The sequence below is a fragment of the Trichechus manatus genome, unplaced genomic scaffold (assembly GCF_000243295.1).
Source record: "Trichechus manatus latirostris isolate Lorelei unplaced genomic scaffold, TriManLat1.0 scaffold00111, whole genome shotgun sequence".
NCBI lineage: Eukaryota > Metazoa > Chordata > Mammalia > Sirenia > Trichechidae > Trichechus > Trichechus manatus.
This window is the reverse complement of record NW_004444047.1, coordinates 8,855,196-8,880,293: the sequence shown is the minus strand read 5'-3', so window position 1 is coordinate 8,880,293 and position 25,098 is coordinate 8,855,196. Positions and strand designations below refer to the sequence as shown.

Below are 25,098 nucleotides of genomic sequence, written 5' to 3'. Positions count from 1 at the left end.
GGCTGTGAGACAGCACAAAGCTAGCCGAGGCACTGGGTCCAACAACGGGACAGCACAAAGCTAGCTGAGGCACTGGGTCCGACAACGGGACAGCATAAAACTAATAGCCAGGATCTGTCAGCTTCTGGCTCTTCATCAGGTTGACACTTCACCAAATAAGTGATTTAAACTGTGTCTAAAACTACAGGTATTCATCTGATTAAGCCCTTTTTTCTCTGTAGATTAATCTAAGTCACTTTTAAGTGGCTATACTTTAATATGGCTGATTTCCAAAATCACGAAGACACTGAAATCCTCCACACAACCGATCTACCATAAAAGTGAATTGATTCCAAAACAGTATACGCAGTTCAGTCCCTGTGTTAGATGTATTTGACAGGAAAAGCCTCTCACATTACCTGTCCTTACACACATAAAGGTTTTACTAGGAGAGACCAAACAAAAACAAACTGCCCCCCCCAACCAGGGGAACGGGGCACCTATGAGCTCCAGACCCACAGGTGAACCTGCACTGTTGACAGGGACACACCACCAGGTACTAATGATACAGGTGGGTTCCCACATACATATTGTTGAACTGGGGAAAGAACGAGGTTGCACAAAGCACCTACTGCGTGATCCACAAATGAAATACTCATCCATAGCTGTGTATGTACATAACAAGGGAATTCAAAGACTGCCCCTCAAAATACTGATGGCTATCTCTGGGTGGTAAGATTTGGAGATTTTGCTTTCTTCCTAATACCACTTTACTCTTTTGAAAATTTCCACAATTAGTAAGTATAGTCTTTATAATTAGATTTTTAAAAAGTTAAGACAAAACAAACAAAAAAGCAAATCTTCCTACATACTTCTCGACTAAAACTGTGCATTGTTCCCTCATTACCCACAGGATCAAGTCCAGTTCCTGCCTCCAGTGTCCCGCTGCCTGCAGACAGCTCAGATTCAAAGCCCCCCACTTCCCGCCCCCCAATCCTGGTCATCATAGACTCTGCTCAGGTATTATGCCCCCTGAAAGTCTTCTCTGCCATTTCAGGCCAGGTTAAGAAACCCTCTCCCAAGTAGATCTCTTTCAGAGCTCTCAACATTTTGTTTGGGAAGGTTTCCCATCTCTCTGACATGAGCTCTCCAGGCAAGTGCCTACTCAAAGTGGTTCCTCAACGATTATTTAATGCTTGAACCAACTGGTGCTCTATCTCCGTCAAGAATTAATACTGTTGCTGTTGGGCCGTTGAGTTGTCTCCGACGTATGGTGACCTTATGTACATCAGAAGGAAACACTGTCCAGTTTTGTGCCATCTTTATGATCGTTGGTATGTTTGAGTCTATTGTTTTGGCTATTGTGTCAATCCATCCCATGGAGGGTTTCTCTCGTTTTCGTTGGTCCTCTGCTTTACCAAGCATGAACTCCTTTTCTAGAGATTGGTCTTTCCTGATGACATGTCCAAAGTAAGTGAAAGTCTCACCATCCTCACTTATAAGGAGCATTCTGGTTGTATTTCTTCTATGACTGGTTTGTTGATTCTTCTGGCAGTCCACAGTACAGTCAATTGATCCACTGCCATGTAGTCAATTCCCACTCATGGTGATCTGACAGGACAGAGCAGAACTGCCCCACAGGGCTTTCAAGGCTCTAATCTTTATAGAAGCAGACTGTCATATCTTCTTCCACCAGAGAAGCAGCTGGTGGGTTCGAACAGCCGACCTTTTGGTTAGTAGCTGAGCCCTTAAGCACTGCGCCACCAGGGGCTCCTCATACTCAATACAGTACAATAAAATAAACTCAAAACATAGTAAGTCTGCAACATACTTCACATTATCCACTAGATGGCAACACAAATATCACAGCAGCAGTACTAACAGGAAATCTCAAAAATATTACAATTTTTCTTCCCCAATGGCTTTTAAAATTTCTCCAGCTCTTTCTTTTTGATCTGGAATCAGGGTTAATAAAGGCTCACTGTTCTGAGCAGTGTGAAGCTGAAATGACATTGTTTGTAAACATACACGTGCACCTCAGAGGAGCCCAACCAGTTTCCCAAGGCGGCACTCTGGGCAGACCTGACACAGAGAGCTCCTAGCACGGCTGCCATCTGCCGTCCCAGGCGGCAGCCAGGTTTGTTTACGCACGTCACCCCCACAACAGCCCTGTGAGCTGCTCCTTGGTGGGTGTTTTGTAAATTACCCAAAGCAAGATAAACTGTAAAACAAAAACGCGGGTACAAAACGGTGAGATTCTTCTCAAAGGACAGCGGTGCTTTAACCGTAGGAGAGTTCAAAGCGGCTGACAGCGTCCTTTCCGGATCACAGTGGAGGTTTGACTTGCAGGAGGCCCCCCTCTCTGGGCTGATAGGAATTCTGTTCTGCTGGCACTCACAACACTTCCAACAAAGGCCTGATTGATTGTAAAACACTGAGGACCTATTTGCATAATTTGCCTCTGCAAGAAACAAGCATTGTTCAAGATTAAAGAGATCCCAGTAGGTCGCGCTGGCATATTGTAAAAAGTTCCCTGTAACACAACATCATTACTTTGTTCATTCAGTCAGTGGATGCAGCTTGCTGTTCAGTTTAGTATGCAGCCAAAGGCACAGCCAGAACCACCACTGTTGTGGAAATGTTTGCCAACTACTGATAAGCTAAAATGATTTTTCACAAGGACCATGTTTCCAAATTTAATTTGGAGGCCCACTGACTAAATTCCAAACCCACTCCCTTCAGTCTTAATTGAAAAATGCATCAGTACCAATTACGGCCACAAGTCCAGAGCTGAAGCGCCTCAGGGACCCTTGACCCTACGCGAGTCACAGTGGGTGCTGTCTGAGTCCCATCCCTGAGGATGAGACGCTCCCTGGGGAGCATTCGCTCACAAAAAACCCTGGCCCAGCCACAAACATTCCAGTGGTGCTCTGGGTCCCAGCAGCCAGTCTGCTAAAGGCTTGAATGCATGAACTGCTTTCTCTCTTTCTTTAAGGTCTCTATGGGTCGGAATCGACTTTACGGCAACGGGTTTGGTTTTGGTTTATGGGCCGGACGAAGAGCCCTGGTAGCACAGTGGTTAAGGGCTTGGCTGCTCGGCGGTTTGAATCCAGCAGCTGCTCTGCGGAAGAAAGTCTGCTTCCGTAAAGATCACGGCCTTGGAAACCCTATGGAGCAGTTCTACCCTGTCCTGCAGGGTTGCTGAGTCAGAACAGACTCAACGGCAATGGGTTTTTCATGGGCTGGACCTATCTCCTGGTCTATCAGTTTCCCCCTAATTTCTATTAGACCTCCTTGAACAGAGGGCACTAGAGGTCTGAGAGTGACAGTGGAGGCCTCTGGCTGTGAGTGGGCTTCTCCAGTCCACATGCAGGTCCTCCATGCTCTGCCCCTTCCTGGTCCTGTTCTGGAAGTGTCATCATCCTCTGGATTCCAGGACACAGTCTCTCCAAGTTCTCTTCTTAAACCTGACAATTTCACTTCCCCTTCAATCAATGGCTTCTTTGCTAATCTCTGAAACTTACTTCTCGGAAGATCAGCCCTTGGCCATTTTACTGACACATTCTTGCTAGCACACTCATTCCCATCTATAGCTTTATTCACTACGTACATGAAGTGTACACCCCAGCTCCTGCCTCCCTCCTTGTTTTTTTGTTTCGGAAAACAAAGCAAATTAATTTATTTTAAAAAAAAAGAGAGAGAGAAAATTTACAGAAAACTTTGAAGAAAGGGACCAAGATGCAGAGAGAAACACTGGGACGTGAGGAACAAGGGGACTGGTGGGCGGGACCGAGAAGAACTGGGGTGTAGAGCCTGGAATCACATCTGCCTTCACATCAAGGATGAAGAGGGGGGCACTGGAATCTGGGGGGCAGGGCCGCACCGCAAGCTGGCAATGTGACTGGTGCTACCTTAGGCTGGGCAACCCCCTCCCCTGCTGCTCGCAAACCCCTATGTCCTCATCCAGGGAACCCCTAGATACCAGTCAAGGTTCTCAGGGTCTCGGTGGGAGAGGGAAGATGTTGGTGGGTGGCACACTGAGTTATAAGAAAAGTGCTTTTGGAAAATTTCAGGATTTAAAAACTTGCCATCCTCTCGCAGCTTCCCTCTTCATGCCCAACCAGACACTGCCACTGGGTGTCCCACCGGGGCCTTGAAAGCAACATGTCCAAAGGTGAAATCATTCAACCACTCACCCTTTACCCTCCTGACTCACCCTGGCCCCTCCTGTCCCTATCCCCTAAGCAAGAGAGCCTTGATCCTCTCTCTTTGAGTCCCTAAATTAGAAAATCTCAGGATCATTTCAGACTCTTCCCTCTTTTTCATCTCATGAATTGAACTGGTCAGCCAGTCGTACCCATGCCACTTGCTAACCATCTGCCAAAGCCACCTCCAACGATCCCCTGGACAGGCCCCTTTGTTTGAAGAGCAGCAACGAATGGCAGGGAGCCCCTTACCTCTCCCAGGTCATCCAATCCATGTCAAATGTTACAAAGTTCTTTTTCACTGTGAGTCGAACTCAGCTATGATGTTCCCCTACCTGAGTCTTCTCTCTCCTCCCATCTAAACATTCTCAACCCCCTCAAGAGCTCGTTATACGAGGATATATCTGTGACTTCCGGGCATCTTTAGTACTCTCTTCTGAACACAGTACTTCACTGGTGTGCTCAGAATGGACCCAATACTCTGTTGTCAGCAGGCAGTGCAGGGAACCGAACCAGCACCGGCCTCGTCCCAGGCACTGGGTTCTACTAACACACCTAAGCGTGTGCGTACCTTCACACCACTGAGTCAACTAGTTTAGTTTACATCAGCTAAAATGACTTTTCCACGCGTGCACTATGTCTTCACTATACCCCTATTTTCTCCTCCTCCTGTCATTTGCAGTTCTGAGCATTCTGCCATTCAAGACATCTTCAACTAAAAATCAGCGATTAAAAAATGGGGTGAAAACAGGGCTGAGAAAGAAGCACGCAGGTGTAGACCCCTCCCTGTGGATGACCAGCTCTCTTAGTCACAGACCCACCTAAGAGTCCAAATATTCAGTCCACCTTAAAAATTATTTCACCCACAGAGACATGGTGGAGAGCCTCTGCTCAGTGCCTTCTGAATCAGGTATTCTTCTCTCCAACCAGCCTAGCAACCAGAGTCAGGTGTGCACAGCAAGGCTGCGGCTATGGCTCGTGCTTCCTGAGTCTGTGCTGGTTAATGATCACACTTTCTTTTCTGTGCGCTCGGGAACCTTTCTTTTACTTGTTCCCTTGACAAATCCATAAGGCTCAGCGTGGGCCAGGCGCATTAGGGGAGGAAGGTTTTAAGGAGAAAGTGGCGAAGAGAGGAGGGAGGAACAGCCCAAGGACCCAACATGGCTTCGCACTGCTTTCCAGATCCAATCTGAATCCTGCCTTGTCTCAAAGCTGTGGGTAAAGAGTGCACGAGTGGGTAGCGGGTGTGGAGCGTGTGGAGCACGTGGGTGTTCACCCGTGTGGCATTCTTCCCAGTAAAGCAAAGCAAGGACATAGAGTCTTACACACCCTGGTCGGATCCCAGCTCCGTGACTTACTAGCGACGTGGCCTTGTGCAAGTTACTTAACTCTTAGAGCCTTAACCTTCTGATCTAAAAAACTGAGACAATAACAACGCTGGGGATGACTGCGAGTTGTCGACAACAATACTGGCTTACACTGTGTCTGGCATATAGTAGGGGCTCAATCATTCTAACCTTCCCTCTCCTTCTCCCTTGTTACTGTCTGGGTCTCACCCATAAGGCAGGTCACCTGGACTGTGGGCTGCCACAGGGGCTAAGCGGATGGAAGGAAAGGTGGAGGGACCTGAGCCATGCTAAAGGGCCTTCCACAAAAATCACAGAGCTGAGGAAGAAAGCAGAAAGCTACAGAGTCAGGAGCAGAAAAGAAACTGGATTTTGACCAAAAGTGGAGGCAATGGCATAATGGGAGGACAGGTGGTGGTAACACTAGTACCTAACATCTATTGAGTGCTTACTGTGTGCCAGGCAGCCCTGGTGGCACAGTGGTTAAGAGCTCAGCTACTAACCAAAAGGACGGCAGTTCGAATCCACCAGCTGTTCCCTGGAAACCCTACAGGGCAGTTCTACTCTGTCCTATAGGGTCGCTATGAGTCGAAATCAGGTTTTACATATATTACCTCATTTAACCCCTGAACAACCCTACAAGGTAGATACTGTTATTATCCCCATATGAAAGAGAGGAAACTGAGACCCAGAGCGAGCCTAAACAAGCTGCCTAAGGTTACACAGTTAGTCAGAGAGATCACCACAATTTCACCCCAGACAGTCCAGCTCCAGAGCCCGCCCTGGACTGCCTGGGTGGTAATAGAGAGTGCCCGGGTAGCAATGTCAGAGGAAGGCTAGTGACGGGCACAGAGCACAGAGACAGTGAGAGGGCCTGAGGCACCCTGATACAGGCTCAAGTCTACGACGGCAGGGCTTCTGCTAAAGCCCTCTGGCAAGCCGCCTGCAGACAAGTCTCCTGGGCACCACCAGCAACCAACAGGAGCCCAGCCTGGCCGGCTGGCCGGCTGCTGCACGCTGGCCATCTCCACAGCAGAGCTGTGCCTGACTGACCTCAGCTTAAACTTAGTGTGGAAGGGGCAAAGAACACACTACACCAGTTACGTGTCAAAACTCCTTTGGGAAGGTCACTCTGGATTCCAACATGCACTCTTGCAACGCGTTTAAAACGGCCAGTTTCTCTTGCAGTGCTTCTTTAGTTGTGCTCCAGAGGAAGCGGTGGGCTGGTGTTTGGGTGCCAGGACGGGAGCAAAATGTAGATTCTTAGATGCTAGAACTGCAGGCAGTGAGGCAAGATCTTCCTCCTAGAAGAAGCACTAGGAAAACAAAACCACTGAGGGGGGCAGCCGACTCACAAGCCCCATCTCCCCCACCCCCCAGAGCACCCACATACTGGGTGGACTGGGAGACGGAGGAGCGGGCTCTGGCAAATGGTTGGGTGCTTTTCTTTCCTGCCAAGCGGTTGCTGTTGTTAGCTGCCGTCAAGTCGGCTCCGACTCGGGGCAACCGTACGGATAACAGGATGAAGTGTTGCTCAGTCCTGCGCTATCTTCATGTCTACTGGTATGTCTGAGTCCACTGTTGGGCTACTGTGTCTACCAACCCACTGATCCACCTCGTTTTCACTGGTCTTTTACTTTACCGACATGATGTCCTTTCCCATTGACTGGTCTTTCCTGATGACATGTCCAAGGTAATTGAGCCGAAGTCTCCCTATCCTTGCTTCTAAGAAGTACTCTGTATTTCTTCTAAAACTGATTGCGTGTTAGATCTCTGTATGATGGGACTCCAGTGTGCAGCTTGCTCATTCTCTACCCCCAACACACACACCTCTTTGCCTTTTCTCCCGCTTGGGATGCCTTCCTTTTTGTCAGTGCAGGGACTTTCCTCCAAGGAACACTCTGCTGACTCACCTCACACCTTTTCTGGGACCATCCTTCATACCATCTGTGCTCCACTGGCCATCTGTATCCATTCTGCTCTCTTGGAACACACGACACACTTGCAAACAGAAGGTGGTGGAGGGGTCAGCCCCCAGGAAGGGTGTTGGGACCCAGCTTCCAGGTGCACTGTGACTCTATGCTGTTAGCTGTGACTCTATGCTGCTAGGACCTTAGAGTCCCTGCTCTGTGTCTCAGTTCCTCACCTGCATGCTGCAAAGGTGAGACGAGAAGATCCCAAAACTTCCATGATAATTTGTTTATGTTCAACCAACTTAAAGTTCTTTAGGACCAAACCCTGCAGGCTTCTTTCCACTTTTTATATTTTCCAAAATGTCAAGCATGATTCTAAGGATCCAGGTACTTGGGATCTTCATTTAATAATGTTTTCTGACTTAGGGTAACTCAGCTATGGAACGTTGGAAATTCTGGTCATAAGAAAATAGAAATATGGATAAGCTTTCACAAGTCAACAAGTGTAAGTCAAACAGACAATAAAAGGACTGCTTTGACAATTTGCAATAGGCAACTGATTTGTAGGTATTATAAATGTTGATGAGTAAATACGCAGCAAAAATGATAATAGCAAACACTCATCCAAAACCCACTGCCGTCAAGTCTCATAGCAACCCTATAAGACAGAGTAGAACTGCCCCACAGGGTTTCCAAGGCTGTAATCTTTACAGAAGCTGACTGCCACTTTCTCCTAAGGAGTGGCTGGTGGGTTCAAACTGCCGATGTTTCGGTTAGCAGCCGAGCTCTTAACCACTGCACCACCAGGGCTCCCTAACGCTCATATAGCACTTACTATGTGTCACAAAAAAAAAAAAAAAACACCTGCCATTGAGTTGACTCTGACTCATGGCAACACTATGTGTATCAGAGTAGAACTGTGCTTCATAGAGTTTTCAATGGCTGATTTTTCAGAAGTAGATTTCCAGGCCTTTCTTTTGAGGTGGCTCTGGGTGAACTCCAACCTCCAACCTTTCAGTTAGCAGCCGAGTGCATTAACCGTTTGCACCACTCAAGGACTCCAGTATATGCCAAGAAGACTTATAAGGGTTTTTATACATTACTCCATCTAATCCTCATTACAACCCTATGAGGTAAGTACTCCTATTACTCCCATCTGACAGATGGGAGAGGTTAAATAACCGGCTCAAGGTCTGACAGGAGGCGGGGGAGCTTGATGTGAAACTGGGGAGTCTACTCTAGGGCCCATGCTCTCAGCCATTCCTTGCTCTTTTTACTCTTTAGTACTTTGCCAGGGGTGGCGAGAGGAAAAAACATTCCTCTGATATTTGAGTTCCTCCAATTAAAATCTTAACTCTATCCTTAAAATTCTTTTTATACCTTAAAAAACAAATAGTGTAAAGTTCTAATTGGAGCTTTATTTTCTAGAAGGGGTTATAGTTTTCATTTCTCTTCTGGTCTTAAAGAAAGGGTCATAAATCTAAAGTATAGTTCCCCGTTATGGGACACAGATGCCTTTGAGACTCCGATAAAAGCTATGAATCTGATCTCTTCCCTTAAAAAAAAATGAATAAAAGCACAGACACAAAATACCTTCTGCCCATCATGTTGAGCTCCAGAGGTTCTTGGCTCACTGGAGCTCAGGTTAAGAAACTCTGATTGTGAAACATGGTTCAACAAACAAACAAAGATAGGAGGGGACCACCTTTCTGTAAACATCATCTGCCTAAGGAAGCACTTCCAGCTCAGCCCTGCAGGCAGCTGCTGGCCATCCCTGGAGTCTGCCTGCTTGCTAAGTCACAGCCAGGGCTGGGTGGAGGCAGGCAGGAGGGGCTCTGAGGCCTCTGGGGTGGGAAAGACAGAGAGCACAGTGGGCACCACCTGCACATCTGTCTTACAACACATAGAAAAAAGGGAGAGATGGAAGAGTGCCTCCAAGTAATAAATAATAATAACAATAATAAACAACAAATAATAATAAAGTAAACGACAAACAATAAAGAGGGGTCATCGAGAAAGAGGGAGACCCTCAGCGAGAAGGACTGACACAGGCTGCAACAATGGACTCAAACATAGCAACGACTGTGAGGTTGGTGCAGGACCAAGCAGAGTTTAGTTCCATTGTACACAAGGTCGCTATGAATTAGAGCTGACTCAAAGGCACCTAATAACAACAACAATATTATAAATATTCAGAGCTTACTATATGTCAAGGCACTGTGTTAATGCTTTGCACAGATGATCTCATTTACTCCTCACAACAAAGGAGAAAACAAATCAGGAAACTGAGGCACAGAGCAGTTAAGTGACTTGCGCAAGGTCATGCAGTTAGCAAGTTCAAACACCAGGGTCCACACTCTCTTCTACTGCCTCCAGAGGCTGTGCTCTTAAATTCTTCACTATCTGCCTCCCACACTGCGCTCTTCCAGGATACAACTGGAGCTGAAGAACCAAGCCAAAGAACACTTATCATCCAGTCTTCCATTATCTCTCACACGACAAACTCATTAAAAAAAAAAAAAAAAATCCATCAATTTTATTTATGTGTCGCCAAAAGCATCTGCTGAATGTTTTCAAAATTCTTCCAATTCATGGCAGAAAATACTAAGCAAAGTAAATGCATTTATACTCCATTGTAAGTACATCCCACAACCCAGGAATACATTCACTCCCTTTTGTGGCAGAGAATAAAAAGACTTTAACAAAATTGTTGGTTAAAAAAAAAGAATGCTATCTTCTCATTTTAGATTCCCGAAGCCTGGCATGGTTCCTAGCTCAACAAATGTCTACTGAATGAGTGATACATTTCATCAAGAATCTGTCACTCAAAAATAAACAGGAAGAAACAGTGATAATCTAAAAACACATGATTGTGATGTGTTGCAAGGATTTTTTTAATACAGCACTTTTTCACAGTTTTAGTATACACCAAAGGCACACACTCTCTGTAACATGCAGCTACTAACTTCAGACCTACAGATAATAAACAGCAGCAACTCCTCTCACCAGGTGAGCAGGGCAGCGGTACAGTCTGAGGCCTGTGACAATGAACAGGTTTTACCTGGCAGGTGGTCTCACTGTGACACTTAAACATGTGCACTCAAAAACATGAAATCCCAAGACTGAACGCTGCCCTACTGACATTAAATTTTAAAAAAGAATGGTCGTTCTGTTTGAAGTAGAGTACAGTAGAGATGAGTATCAGCTATGAGAAAATGCTTGTGAAGATGGCAAGGACCAGCACACACACCTACAGGAACGAGAAAACTGCAAATAAAATTGACATATCACAACTGTTTCCAACGGTATTCTCCTGGATTCTCAGTCCTGGGTAGAAATTCAGAATTAGGAACAACATAAAAACTCACTTATTTGAAGCCAAGGGCAAGAGATACACCAACGTAGACATTCCCTCAATTTTCTACCCAGCGCAGCAGGTACAATTCTCGTCCACTAGGTGGTGCTCTCCACCACACTGTTCCTCAGTGAACAGTACAATACATCAAAATGACAACAGCCTGGTCTTAAGATGATTTGTCTCTTGAGGATATACATTTGGTTTAGGTTTCCACTGCAAAGTTAAAGTTCTTAAGATAGGTCATGCAGATCAATTGCTCCTGTAATATGAAACTCAAAAGAGCAAGTAATATCTAAACAAGAGGAGGGGGTGGCCCTGAGCTTTAGGTTCTCTAAGAGCCAGGAGACAGTCCGCCTGGCTACTCTAATCTCATCATCAAAACGGTTACCTTGTTCGGTTTCTGCTTCCCATCAGCAAAGAGGATAGCGAAAGTGACTGCAGCCAGAACAGGGGAGAACATACATTCCACTTCCCCACAGCTTGAGAGACGCCAACATTTACACACACCTGACAAAAAAACCCTGGTAACATCCAAACTCCCAAAGCACAAATGCTTTGCTCCATTGAAAAATGTTTGTTCTCTTCTGGCAGAAACGAAAGCAAAGGAATGAATGTTCGTTTTACCATGAAACACTGAGAAAGAGGGTTTGGTAACCAGATACAGACTTGCCTCCGAAGTCGTCTTTCAGCTGAGCAAATGGGAATGCAATGCCGTGTGTGGCCTCGATCAGCGATACAAACGTCCACATTCCACCCCAAGGCCCGGGCCTTGCTGCCATCATTCCCTGTCCGCAAAAACAGAGAAATGTAGTTTCCTTTCACTCATTATGGTCTTCTTTTCAAAGTAAATAAGGCATGAAACTTAAAAGCACTTCCGTACATATGCAAAAAAAGGGGGGGCAAGGGCAGAAAATAGTATTTCAAAGAATGAGTTACAAAACATTCTAACATTCCTTTGCCTGAAAAAATAAGAACGTGAAATTTAGTGGTTTCTAGGATTTAAAGAAATTGTAACAAATTACTAGCTGCTAAATTTTTCAAAATGAGGATTCACCTGATAAAAATGGATCATTACTTAAGTATTCAAAATAGCCTAAAATAAGTATTTCTTAATTCAACATTGACTAGAGAAAAATCTGTGTGTAAACAATTGGAAAAATAATGGTCAGATACTGAGCAGTGTATTACAGAAAAGCCTGTGAAAGCTGGAACCTGTGTGAGGTGGAAACCTGTCAGAGAAGGAAAACTCAAATACTTTCCACTGAAACAATCGACAGCAAAGTGGCAAGGCTGCACCCTGTCAGAGGTGGAAACCTGTCGAGACCCGGAAAAACAAGGCAGTCCCGTCGAGTTCCAGCTCTCACAGGTTTCACTGTACAAAACTTGATTTTGTGAATCAAATTACATCTTTCCATTACCCTTTTAAGAGTTACTGTTTTACTCAGACACAAAAAAAATTCAGGTCCGATGTTTGAATTTTAAATACAGTACTCAATTTGAAAACTTCAAAAAATAAAACCAGTATAATATGCAATTTAAATCCCCCTTTTTTCAGATCAAGGAGCCCTGGCGGCACAGTGGTTAAGTGCTTGGCTGCTAACCAAAAGGTTGGCAGTTCGAACCCACCAGCCACTCTGTGGGAGGAAGATGTGGCAGTCACCTTCCGTAAAGATTACAGCTTTGGAAACCCTATGGGGCAGTTCTACTCTGTCCTATAGGGTCATTATGAGTCGGAATTGACTCCACGGCAATGGGTTTGGTTTTTTGGTTTTTTTCTGGTCATTAAGTAGACCATATGAAACACAAAGCATAGAAAAATTTCTCATTCTCACTTTAAATCACGTTATCAACTTGTATGCAAATCATAATTTCTAAGAAACTGTCATCAAAACATAACCCTAACCACCACCCCCAACATACACATACTTTTAAGGGACACACAGTATTTTATAGAAGAAAGGAAAGTAGAACTTTACAACGTGCAAGAAATCCTTCAGAAACTCTAGAGTATTCGTCAGTATCTGATCAAATGTTAGCGCAACTGCTTTTTCAAAAGTGCCTACATGTAATAATTGGTAGAGTGATAGATATCTTTCTACCCTTAGACTGTCATTACAGTTGAAAACTGATAAATTCCCCCCCCCGCCCCCAAACTGGAGTACAAGCAACTGAAAATAAAATGTCAATTCGCAATCGTGAGGTTAATCTTAAGAGATTTAAAAGAAATTTCAGACTGATGTTTTTAAATGTTATCTTTCTTTATACACCATATTGTGGTGTATTTTAGTAGTTAAACCAGCTATTTTTTCCTCCTTGCAAATTAGAAAATCTCCGTATATGTTAAAATGTAATGCTTATTTTGCAGATAACTTTAATTTTACTGGCAACAAAGTACATATTTTGTTTTTTAAATGGAATCTATAAATAAATACATAATTTCTGTGCCCCCAAATTGGAAACTGGCATTCTAAGGACTACTATAAAAATCATCAAGTTATTAAAAAAAAAAAAAAAAAAACTTCATGCATGTTGAAGAATTCCCATTTAACTCTTCCTTTCAATTACAGCCAAAGCCTTTGTTCCAGTCTACATAAACCACTGTTCTTCTTTCGGAAAATCAGTTTTGGAGAAAACATTATTAACTGTTACATCTGACTTTAATACAGTTTCCCAGTTTGCTTTTGCATGTTTATTATTACTCTAATCATGGCTTCCCCAAACTTACTTATACTTTCACACAAACTTTCAAAGTTTTCCCAACTTAAATACTAACCCACAAATACTGTGGGAAATGTTTCGCTTGAAAGATAAAAGCAAATTGGTCCAAATGTACGTTTACAATAATCAGTGTTTATTTCTGTTGCTCAAACATTCAGCTTACAGCACTTTCAATATCTGCATTCAACTTAATTTTCTTGTCTCTTAAAAAAAAAAAAAGAGGGAAAGTAGTCCCCCCAGCCCGCATTTTGCTCTCAAAATATAAACTCATTTAATGCAAAGCATTCCCAGATCAGACATGTTTTTAAAATAAAAACATATCTAGTCTCAACAGCATTCATATAGCACACAAAATACCATTTCTTTCAAAACTTCAGTCTGAATATTTTAGAAATCTAATTTCACTTTTCCTAACAGAACAAAATGTTTTACTATATAAAGTCCAATTATAATTTTAGTAGACGAAAACAGTAAAGACATTATGCTAAAATACTAAAGTGGGAATGAGGATAAATACTGGTTTCATTTATTAATAAAGTTGGGCTTTTTCTTTCCTTTCAGCGTTTCTACTATAGATTTGGCACTACATTTATTAAAACAGGACAAACGTTTAACCTGGGAACAATTTACCAGTTAACATTATCTCCCGAAAGAGGAAGTATACTCTGGGTAAGTAAAACACTGGGAACTACGCTGCCCCGTTCAAAGCTGCTTAGAATGCTGGACGAGTACATTGAAAAACAATCGTTAAAAACAGTCTAAAGGATCACTCTGATATATTTCACGAGCCAAGTGATACCATTTTCTTCCAGAGACAGAAATTTGTCTCTCAAGAGGGATGGCACACATCCACCCAGTCATACACGGGAAAGGTAATGAAACTGAAAAATACTTTCTAACAGAATGGACATATTTTAAAGCTTATATGACTGACAGCAGAAAAAGACTTTCACCATTAAAGAAAAAAAGGTTCCTGACAAGAGATCGTGGTTTTGAAGTATGTCACACCCCAGCTCCCGAGCCACGAATCCCAGTTCATTTTTGAAAATGAGGTCTATTTCCTGTAATTTTAGATATTTTAGAGTACAATTATTTTACATTTTTATGATGCCTTTGGGGTATCATTACAAATATTTTTATGTGTTTAAACTTAGGAAAGTAAAATTAAGTAATAGCTTCTCTTAAAGGGAGCTGTCAACTCTCTCCTGAACAAAAATCTTTGTTTTAAAGCGATCTAGAGACTTACATCCCTAGTAACCATAGAAATTAATCTTAAGCTTTAGGGGGAAAAATTGCATAAAATGCTCTTTATTTAATTAAAATCAGAGCTCTGCTCTTAGAAATAAGGACCTCCTTTTCAAAAGAAAGAACGTTCCACAGAGTAGAACTGTTGTAACTCAAGGTGGCACCTTTTGTGATAAATTAATCAAACACGTTTAATTGACTCTTGGATTTGTGTGCACAGAAAGTTAAGTACTTCACTGGAAAGGACCTACTCAGAGAATACAGTCACTGGAAACTTTTCCTAAGAAAAGAAAGTAAAACGCACAGGCTGGAAAGGGTGCTGGTCAATTATCTAAGTGTAAGCAGAGAGAAAAGGAGCAGAGCAGAGAACTTAACAACGGGAGTCACGACAGCGGAACTCACTTTGTTTCTATGAGGAAACTGAAAATACCCTTCTCCGTGCCTCAATATGAAGATCCATCGACACGTAATAATTCAAACTGCATTCCTGCGATGGCTATCGCTTTGTTTCACGTGGACCAAAATGCAGTCTGGTTCTGAATTCTTCTATCGCCACATGCCTGCAAAGTTTGTTTGGATTTCTGAAACCATTTCGGGGCAATCTGAGAGCATGCGGTGCCCCTCTCTTCCCGAGGGGACTTGGAGAATCTGTGCCCTCAGGGGATGGGAAGGACCCACTCCTCCAACATTTCCAAAATGTCAAAGCTCCCACGGCTTACGAAATTCAGAATTTGATGAAATCTGCCTACTCTCCAATTTGATTCGCTTTCCTGAAATTTAAAACTTAGAGCTTTAGGTTTCTCTCTGTATAAGGAATAAGCTTTAAATTTATCCACATTCTCCTTCCTACTAGTACATTTTTTAAAAACTCGCCAATTTGGGCTTTCTTGGAAAATGAGATAAAAATAAAAAGGGCTAAGAGACTAGTGTATAATAAGAAAACGGAGATATGGCTGACCATGTCCTAAAAACAAATATTAAGTACTGGTAAAGTGCACATATGGCATATTGTAAACAGCAAATCTTACTTTCAGACAATTTTTAGAGAGGCCTGAAATAAGCGTTTCTCCACGTGAGTCTGGACACCGCTAAGAATGCTAAGCGTTTATCATCACCCCTCTAAGCAGCCCCACTTTTGGGAAAAGGCACGGGCGTTTCCTCCACACGCTGTCCACCGCTAATTTCACAGACCTACAAAGGGAAACATTCACCAAGCCTTAAAGAGAATCAAGACATCTTGGTATATGTACTGAGGAGTCGAAAGGGATACAAATGGTGGGGAGTTGTGAATTATAAGGATAGGTGGTTTCCACTGTATTTAATTGACACCACAGCATATTAATCTTGGTAGTTCTTAAAAAACTTTCTTTTGCGGCAAAAAAAAATCGTTTTTAGAGAAGAGGAGGACAAAGATTTTCAATTCAGACATTCGAAATGACTCAACTTACCATCTTCATTTTAGGCTGCATATTTCCCTAGCAATTAATCCTCAAATTAACAGTCCATAATCTACATTATGTGTCAATGAATTGGTCTTCACTTTTAATTCAAATTACAGTAATTGACAATGCTAGAAATCTAAAAACCTACTCTAAAGCACCAATGGAGAATACTGTTTATAATGATTTCCGAATAATCTCAGAGCATAATTCAGTTTTGGAGTTTTTATACGGTGTTTAGTAACAACAAAATGTCAACATTCTATTAGAAGAATAGTTGGAATACCTTCATCCCCTCTCTGCTTTTAATCTTATACACACAAAAACTGATTAAAGATGTAAGAATCCCCTTTTCACAGACAGCCCAAGGACTTATAAAGAGGTTTGTGGATTCTCGATCATTAACGGTTCGTATGTTTTTAACTCTTCTCCCTCTCGCACAAGAAAAATCAATAAGGTAAATATGTACTTTTTCTTGCACCTCCTTAACCCCATAGCCCTTGGTGGCCTCCTTCAGGATTTTCTCTAACAGGCAAAGCATTACACTGGGGGTCAGAAATCTAGGCCTGCAAAGTTGCTTTGAGGGTTACATAACACACACAAGCATACACTGAGGTGAGGATACAAATGCTGTGAAGTAAAGGTAGTAATAATCACTGCAGGATCAAAGGAGCTATTAACCGCTTATCTGCACAGGGTATAGGACGAGTATTCTGTAGAAAGACTCCATCTGGGCTCAGGGGTGACCTTGGTCACATCACTTCTCTACGTTTCAATCTGCTCTGATATGACCTTTCCCATTTTACAACTAGAGTTGGTATTCAAACCTAGATCCATCTAATTAACTATCCATGCTCTTTCCATACATCATGCATAGATTGTTCAATACAATGTACTGCGTTATCTGCTGAGGAATTAACGAGCAAACACCCTTTTTTTATGTGTAAAGCCCCATGCTGGGTACTGTGAGGACACACACAGGTAGGAAGCATGCCTCACCTCCACGGAGCCTACCTTAGAGGGCTGAATCACAAAGCTGTACGTCCTGAACTGCCCAACTCTATGTGCCGTGAAATCGGGGGAAGGAAAAATTACTGGGGACTAGGAACACTGGGAGGGAGTGACCTCTGACCTTGGGAGCACAGGTGGAGAGGAGGGAAGATGTGACCGGTCTCAGGTAGGGCCCAGTAAAATGTACTTCTTCACCACCACCACCCCCGCAAGCTCCCCAGATGATTGTAACGTACAGTCAGGGCTGAGAAGCAGTGACAGAGCAGAGCATAGTACCCTCACAGGAAAGTGGCTAAGAGATGGACTTGGCAGTCAGACCGCCCAGATCCAACAGCCTCTGACATTCACTAGCTGTGCAGCCATTCGCGAAGGACTTAACCCAGCTTTGCCTCATTTTCCTCATTTGTAAAACGGTGGAAATTATAGCACGTACCTCATAAGGTGTGTGAGGGTGAAACAGGCTGTTTTCTGCAAAAAGCTTAGAAAAGTACCTGGCATATACAGTAAGTACTATATAAGTGTTAACGAGCCCTGGTGGCTCAATGATTAATGCTAACCTGAAGGTTGGTGGTTCAAATCCACCAGCCGCTCCCTGGGAGAAAAGACCTGGTAATCTGCTCCCATAAAGACTACAGCCTAGAAATCCCTATGGGGCAGTTCCACTCTGTCACATCGAGTTGCTAGAGTTGGAATCGAATCAACAGCGGCTAAGAACAACAACAAGGGCAACATGTAAGTGCCGGAAAGCCTTGAATGCCCAGTGAAGGAATTTCTGTCGGGAAAAGTGTTAAAATGGTCTTTTACAACTGATGGTGACAGAAGATGGCAGCTTTCCCCTCCCCCCTTTCTTTTATATTTGAATGAACTTATTGTGCAAAAAATAAATGGTACCCTTATGTCAGTCCATCTCCAACTTGCCATCCAAACTTTTAAACAGGGAAATAACCTAATAAAATTCATTTTTAGCTAAATTAGTCTGTTGAGTAAACTGGAACAAGTCAAATTTTTTTTTTAAGGAGGTTATTGCAGTATCCTCGTGTAAAGCAATGCACCAAGCTAAGATGGATATGAGAATTCAACATAAAATGACAGAGAACAGTGGAACTACCTACCAACATACTCAGGTGGGCTCTAAAAATTGTCCCTGTCTGAAATATCTGGATAGTAAATGAGCACATCTCTGATTACCAGATTATGCAATTTTTTATGCCATAGATGAATTATTATTGTTGCCGTCAGTGGCTGTCCAGCCAGCTCAGACTCACGGTGACCTTATGTATAACAGAATGAAAGGCTGCCTGATCCTGCACCGTCCTCACAGTTGCTGGTATGTTTGAACCCACTGTTGTCAATCCATCTCACGGAGAGTCTCCCTCATTTCCACTGACCCTCCACTTTATCACACAGATAGACAGATCACATTTCCTTAAATAATTGGGCCTTCGTCAAGAACTCTTTGCTATACACACTTTCAAATACAAGGGTTTTTTTCTTTCTCATTTAATCTTGACATCCCCAAGGAAAGGTAAAGCAAACAATATAACACCCTCAGTTTAAACATGAAGAAACAGAGTCAGAAGGACTAGTCCAAGGTCACTGTCTTAGTCACCTAGCGCTGCTATCACAGAAATACCACAAGTGGATGGTTTTAAAGAAGAGAAGTTTACCTCCTCACGGTCAAAGTAGGCTAGAAGTCCAAATTCAGGGCGTCAGCTACAGGGGAAGGCTTTTTCCCTCTGTCAGCCTTCTTCTCTTCAGTGTTCCCCCCGCCGCCCCGACTAGGAGATTCTCTGCGCAGGGGCCCCAGTCCAAAGGACGCCCTCTGCTCCTGGCACTGCTTTCTTGATGATATGAAGTCCCCCATCTCACCTCTGTCTTTTGTATCTCAAGAGATTGCCTCAGGACACAATCCAGTCTTGTAGATCAGGTCCTGTCTTACTAACACAACTGCCACCCATCCTCCCTCATTAACATCATAGAGACAGGTTTACAACATACAGGAAAATCCCACAGTACCAGGAATCATGGCCTAGCCAAATTGATACACACATTTTTGGGGGGACATAATTCAAACCATGACAGTCACCATTAAGTGAGATGAACACAGATTTCTTAAACAGCAACCTCACAGTGAGTTCGGGGAAAGAGGAGAGAACTAGGCAGCAAAATGAGCTGGTTTCTAAACACTGCTTGAGTCTCTCACATCCTGGGAATTCCCACATCTGAGAACACAGTGAGTGAGGTTGTGTTCCTGGGTTAGCTAGCTATCTTGATTATGAGAACATTGCAGTCTTCTGAGGCTAAGACCTCATAGCTGATCACCACTTCCTACCTCTCTAAACTATGGCACCCAATTCACCATGACGTCCTACCAAGTCTACAGTTACATGGCTTCTAAATGCAAACCCTTCTGTTCATCCATCAGTCTCAACCTTGGATTCCTCCTTGGTGTCCTTGTCTTTGCAGTCTTGCCCTCTGCAATCCAATTTCCACATGTCTACCCCACTCACCAAGAACCCTCCATGTTGGAGAGGAGGAGCAGAAGCCTGGGATGTTTGTGCTATTTGAAAACCAGCAGATTTTGAGCATCATTCTCAAGCCTCACACATAATGATGCTGCCCCGTACAACTGTGGGCAGAAAGACTGACATTTTATCTCTAATCCTTTCCATGCTAAATAACTGTTGTGCCATGAGCCTGAAAAACAACTACCACCAGCCACACTGAACCAGTCATGTAAGAGACCAACATTTTGTAAGTCTTAAGCACTCAGGATGCACAAAGCACAGATGCTCGAAACAGCTGGTTGAAGTGTATGGGAAGAAGTGACTTTTATGCCCTGTCTAGGAGGTAGGGAGAAGATTCTTTCATACTGCCAAGACAAATTAGCCTGCAACTGAGAAGAAAGACTCAACTAGAATGCCTAGCCAATTCAAGAACTGGCTTCCTAATGTCTGACACACAAAGGAATTCCACAAAACCAGTGCTCCCATTTTCTGAAGATTCTGATTGGGCCTGCCATCCCAGAGGGAGGACCTGGATTGCTGTAGGAGTGGATGATCAGACACATGTGGGACAATGACCACCCAGACTCCCCCTCAGGATCCATAGAGCCAGGGGAGCTGTGAAGGCCAGGAGATGACCCATTCCTTGAGTATCTGCAGCACAAGAAGGCCTCCCTGGTGTGGGCTTAGATTTAGTCCTCAGAGGCTCAGGCTGAACGTGCAGAATTAGTGGACAATATGCCAATAGATCAATGTCCATGGAAGCAGCAGTCAAGAAATCAAACAAAGTATTGCACTGGGCAAATCTCCTGCAAAAGACCTCTTTAAAGTGTTAAAAAGGAAAGACTGACACTTTGAGGACTAAGATGTGCCTGATGCAAGCCATGGTATTTTCGATTACCTCGTATGCATTTGAAAGGTGGACAATGAATAAGGAAGACCAAAGAAGAATTGATGCCTTTGAACTACAGTGTTGGCAAAGAATATTGAATACACCATGAGCTGCCACAAGAACAAATAAATCTGTCTTGGAAAAAGTACAGCCAGAATGCTCCTTAGAAGCAAGGACAGTGAGACTAAGTCTCACATACTTCAGACGTGTTATCAGGAGGGACCGGTCTCTGAAGAAGAGCATCAGGCTTGGTAAAGTAGAGGGTCAGTGAAAAAGAGGAAGACCTTCAACGAGATGAACTAACACAGTGGCTGCAACAATGGGCTCAAACATAGCAACGATTGTGAGGATAGCGCAGGACTGGGCAGTGTTTCCTTCTGTTGAACACAGGGTCGCTATGAGTCAGAACCAATTCAACGGCACCTAGCAACAACAACAATAACATGCCAAAGGAAAGCATAGACTGCAGTTTCCTAGGACGTTTAAAATGGACCATTAGTGGAGAACAACTAGGGAAAAAAGTCAAAATTCAGGGTCTAATTAACATTGACTAACCAGGCCCTGGAACTGGAAATGTTGCTCCATTATTCTGTGGTTAATACTAATATCATCAATGGATAATTAAACATCTATTCATTCATTCCACAGGACTCACATAACACTGTGTGCCAGTACAGTTATACTGTCCTACGAATATTAACTCACTTAATTCTCATTAACAACCCTATGAGTTAAGTAGTGATATTATCCCTATTTTACACATGAAGAAAATGAGGCACAAAAAGGTTAAATATGATGCCTGGCGTCACTCAGCTAGTAAGCAGAAGTAGATTAAAAGCCAGGTAATCTGGCTCCAGGATCTCTGCTCTTTACTACTGTCGATACCAGCTACCATGCTATAACTGCCTGGAGACCAGACTAGAAGAGCTGCCAATAAAAAACGTGTCCACTAGTCCTTAGAACCTCCTTGTCATAGCTTCCTGGACATATCAATTATGCCGAGAACAAAATTCGTATTGTGTCTGCTGAATTAAATTAACAGTAATTTTATCTTCTAAGATACAAGAATGCAGGAGATAATATCTTTTTGGCCAGATATAGATGTCTGCTACAGAGGGTCACTATGAGTTGGAATCGATTCGACGGCAATGGGTTTTCTTTTTTTCTTCTTACAGGCGTTTGCATCTGAAGGTACACGGTATCTCTCAAAGAGAGGTGCGATAACTAATTACTCGAGGCGACCGGATACTCTTGTTTTGCTACTTACTAAAAAAAAATCACATAAGAGTTTAATAACAATATTAACCAAGAAATGGAAACGTAATCGTTTAGCTATAAAAGGGAGAATTCTCATCTACAGAACCTCACCATAAGTTTACAACTCACCTATATGTCTTCCCTAAATTTAGAAATTTTTTTTTTTTCTTTTTAGAATGATTTTTCCCTAAAAGGACACACTCACCAGCAAAAAAAAAGGCAAATAAATTTGAGGTGACTCTTCTCCGTTTTTGCAAAATAGTACTGGATAATAAGTTGCGGTGAACACCCCAAATAATGATATTACCGCCTATACATGAAAAGGGTCTCCGCACTAGGCTTGCTCGACTTTAAGACACTTAATCTCAACCATTTTTGTATCTTCAGTCCTCAACATTATGACTGGCACATAGTAGGTGTTCCATAAGTATTTACTGAATTGATAAATCAAAGCAAATATGTATGTTTGGACTATCGATATCACTGGCCCAATCGAAAACAACGACTCCATAATCTCTCCAAGGAAAACACAGTTCCATGACCCTAATTCACTGGTATACAACACTACTGTTAGAATGACACAATCAACTGACATAATATAGGCAGTCGGGACATTTAGGGAATATAGTAAGAACAGTGCATTTATATCCACGTGAGCAAAAATTAGCACTCCCCCCCACAAAAAAAAAAATTTAGGCAAACAGCAAAGCAGTTTAAGTTAAAAGAAAAAGATCTAGATTTCATATTAGGAAAAAAAATGTGGACAATGAAAGAAGCTAAATGCTGGGAAGACTCTTGAATTTCCTTCTCTGAAGGCCTTTAAGAATAAGTAAGACATCATCTAGCTCATAAGGGTTACGGCTATTTTTTGCAAGAAGGCAGAAGGCCCATCGAGACAGTATATTCCAGCTCTAGGATTTCTTGGTTATGGCAGAGGAAACAAAACAGATGACTGGCCAGACAGGCACAGGAAGAAGTTAAGGTACCACTTCTTAGCAAAGGCAATTTGAGGCTATCATGAATTTACATAAGGCAAACATTTCAAAAATTTACCCCAGTGCCTAAAAAAGTTTCCTTAGAAGATAATTTTCTTTCAAATTAAAAACAGTAGCTTTATTAATGCACAACCCATTTCAAATTTGAAACACAATTCTGAGTCATACCTTGTGGAATGGAAAGCCATAATTGTATGTGGAATGAGACCAAATGAAATCAATATAAGAAATTTGAAGTAAGTGAACACTTTTTTTTTTTCCCTAGGGGGCAGTGAAAAATGTATGAAATTACAGTAGTAAGAAGTTATTAATTTGAAATTATAAAGTGGAATTGAGAACTTCAAAATATTCGCAGATTTTTCAAAGAATTCTGAAAGCAAAGAAAACCATACCACACTCTGGAAAAGCTTACCTTTTAGAAAAACAGCATTTAATTTGTACAGCTGCTTGACCAGGCCGTTTGCATGGCAGTAGCAATACGGACGCCACCCAGCCCAGCGCAGATTAAAGTTGCATTTCCAGGTTCAGCGGCGTTACACTGGCCGGTTTCTGCGCTAGCTTGCGTTATTTAATAGCTAACCCCATTTAATTATTAAACCTGAACCAGGGGAAAAAAGGAACTATGTCAAGTGATCACTACAACAGAATATTCTGGCAAGCAGATTTATGAAATTTTCAACAATGACCAGGCAAAGAATCACTAGTAGCGGAACATATCATTAGTTTCAAGTCAGAGGAACAAGCTACTAGGCACTGAAAAACGTTTGCCAAGTGAAAGAATAAAGGAATGTTCGTCCAAGAGGAGGAAATGGCTTTGCAAATTTATTTTTTCCAAATAAAGTGACTGCTGATTAAAAGAACCATTCCTCATGGGTTTCACCCCATTGCGCACAATCCAGATGGGTCACTGTCCCCCTGCACAAGGCTCCAAGTCCTGGGGGTAGGTAGTGATGGGGTTGCTGTGTGTAACTATCGGAACACCAGCATGAGAGACCATGTATCTATGATATCTGCAATGGGATTTCAAATGTGTTTGCCATCATTTTTTTACAAAATAATTTGCCTCTTCAACCACATTTTAAAAATTATTTTTTTATAACCTTATTTTCTGCTTATAGAGGGGAGTTTGTGAAATATGCAAAATATAAAGAAGAAAATAAAGCCAATCCATAATACCATTCCCTAGAAATAAACTCTTTTATCACTTTGATGTATTATCCATTTTTATGTATGTATATCCATTATATAACTGAAACCATATTATACGTACAATTCTATATCCCACTTATTTTACTCAACACCATAATGAGGACTTTCCATGTAATTAAAAATTCTAAAAATTACCTTTTATGGCTACGTAATATTTCATCGTTTAAATGTACCACAATTTAACTTTTTCTATTGCTGGAAAACTAGGTTGTTTTCTAATTTTTCAAGAGGATAAATTATGCTGTAATGAACATCTTTTTGCTAAACCATACCAGAGTAGTTTTGCATATTAAACCTTTGTCTGATTTTGTAATTCCTTAAGACAAAGTCTTAAAAGAAGAATTACAAGGTAAAAAGTTTGAAGCATTGTAAAATCCTGACACGTATCGAAAAACTGTTTCCCAGACAGAAAGGAACTCATTCACCTCACAGCCCATCTCAGTCCTAGGCAAACAGGCAATGTTCCCTGAGCAGTGCTGCGAAGTCTTCCCTCCCCTTGCCTGCTCAGAAAGGCTGCATTTTAAAACAGTAAGCAACACACTTCACTTAACACGTTAGTGATCACTTTCTACACAGAGGGCAGAGTGAGATCTGTATCCTCTTCTGGGAAATGAGGGGAGTCCGACTAAGCGACCTCTTGGGCCATTGTGAGTTCTCACATTTGATGAGCCTTACGTTAATTGTGCAGACATGTGTTTAAGGCTCACAGGACACAGAAAAAAGGATAAAATGTAAGCTACTCACTTAAAGCTGTTCAGCGGTTATTCAATCTTGTTCCTCTTGGAGCAAATCATGAACAATAACTGCAAATTGGAAATACTTAAATACCATTGCCATACTGTTTTACAGAAAGAAAGATAACATTCACTTCTGGTATTTAAATACATAACCTAGTTTTTGATTCTCAATTCAGGCTCCATAAAACTAGATGCCACAGCTGGAAATTCTGATTCAAAATTATGCCTTCACAGAAAACCAGATGCTATATCGAAGATAAGGTTTCTTGGAGAAGTACAGCATTTTAAAA

The 25,098-nt window shown here is 42.4% G+C and overlaps 1 protein-coding gene across 2 annotated transcripts in view; it reads right to left on the bottom strand.

Moving 5' to 3' along the window:
- The window catches only part of STX18 (syntaxin 18), a 136,418-nt gene that overhangs the window by 64,868 nt on the left and 46,452 nt on the right, over positions 1–25,098 (bottom strand). The gene's annotated exons all lie outside the window — the stretch shown is intronic.